This window comes from Plectropomus leopardus, unplaced genomic scaffold (assembly GCF_008729295.1).
Source record: "Plectropomus leopardus isolate mb unplaced genomic scaffold, YSFRI_Pleo_2.0 unplaced_scaffold20755, whole genome shotgun sequence".
Lineage (NCBI taxonomy): Eukaryota > Metazoa > Chordata > Actinopteri > Perciformes > Serranidae > Plectropomus > Plectropomus leopardus.
Window position 1 is genome coordinate 1 of NW_024622445.1, and position 1,718 is coordinate 1,718.

At 42.9% G+C, this 1,718-nt stretch overlaps 1 long non-coding RNA gene across 1 annotated transcript; it reads left to right on the top strand.

Moving 5' to 3' along the window:
* Positions 1-6: 6 nt before the first annotated feature.
* On the top strand, positions 7-1,400 carry LOC121965590. The gene is made up of 2 exons (XR_006107502.1): positions 7-222; positions 1,327-1,400. It is a non-coding gene; the product is annotated as an uncharacterized LOC121965590 (long non-coding RNA).
* Positions 1,401-1,718: the final 318 nt, after the last annotated feature.

Below are 1,718 nucleotides of genomic sequence, written 5' to 3' on the forward strand. Positions count from 1 at the left end.
CATCTTTAAAATTAAGGAGGTTTGCTAATTCTATGATTTACCCATATATATCTATTTTTTTTTAATTCTTCTGATCATATTGTGAGGAGCGACTTTGTCATTGTGTATTTTGCGCTCGTTTGGTGACGGATTTCTTCTTGAAGGCCTCTCTATCTGTTCTTTTTTTTTCAGAACACAGAGAATATTTTCCAAACCCTTGCCTTTCACTCCCTCCGATTACAGGTGCTAATGTCATTTTGAGTATTAAATTACTAACTTGTTTATTTTTTCTTCTTTTTTTTTTAATATTAATGTATATTTATTTATCAATGAATGTGTAATATAAGGCAGGTTTAAGGTTAAAATCTATCTGAAAATGCTCTTTTTATGCTTTGTTTGCTGCTTTCTTTTCTTAAAATGTTGACTTCAATGCTAGATTATATTTCATTATCCATTTACTCATGTTGCTATAGTTTAGAACATTCTCCATATTTTGGCATAATCACTATGCAGTATGCTTGAGGAAACTGATTATATAAAGTTATCACTGTGGAGTATGACTTGAAGGATGTGATGTCAGGGTAAACCTCCTTAATCTATGCGCTTCAGTAGCTGCGCTTGTGCCTTTCTTATAGGCTAGCATGAGTTTGACTCACTTTTAAAATCTACCTCTACTCAGTGAAGACCTGGACTCAAACTCTCCACCAAAATATTCTGCTGTCACTCTGCTCTACTTCTGGTAATCACATGCTAGAGCTTGCAAGTGACTGGCAGCTTTGCTGCAGCAGACAGCCAAATGTTGGTGGAAAACAGTCAACTGTTTGATGCCAGGTCTAAGGAGTAGATTCCCTCTTCAGGTTCCAGCCTTTTTAATCCTTCCACTGGCTACGGCTAACTCACGACCGTGCTGTTTTAGCAGTCTGTTACTGCTGCCTAGTTCTGCCACCTTAACCTCGTCTTTTTGAAACCATAGTGCACTCATAACACCTAGCAGTTAATTAATCCAACCTGCTCTATTTATGCAACCAAAGACGCATCTTCAGCTTTAACTCCAGTCAGAATTTAGATTTCTTTTTTGATAATTTGCATGTATTTTGATTTTCACTAAAAACAGTCCTGTCTTTAAAGGCACTTGAGAATGGCTTTACGGGTGTTTTTTTGGGGGGGAGAGGGGGGGTTTCTTGCACAATGAGCCACTGCCAAGCTTCATAGATTCACTGTTACCTGTTTTTTTTCTCCTTATTTCTCTCTTCCTCTTAATTTCTGTTCCTTATTGGTTTTGGTTTTTGGTTCTTTTTCCTCCTCTCTGCTGGCTTCCCCCTTCCCCCCTCCCTGTCGCCGCATCAGACCTGAGCGCTCCTAAGAAGTGTCGAGCGCGCTTTGGGCTCGATCAACAGAATAACTGGTGTGGCCCGTGCAGGTGTGTATGGTGTGTGCTTGCACCGGCCGGGGCCAGGTGAAGGCTGGGTAAACTGGACACTGGGACTTCCTCCTTGGCTCTCTGCTGCTTCCTTTTCTGACTCTTCTCTTTCTTTACCTCTATCTGCCCCCCCCCCCCCCCCCCCCCCGCCACCCCCCCCCCCCCCCCTACCTCCTCCCCCCCCCCCCCTCCCGCCAGGCTATCGTGACCTCTCAGCTTCCTCAAGCCACGCCCTGCCGGTCTATCTCTAGATTGCCACTATTTGATTTTTTATCTCCTGTTTGGGAAGAAGGGTATTAACAGCATATGCCCGAGTGTT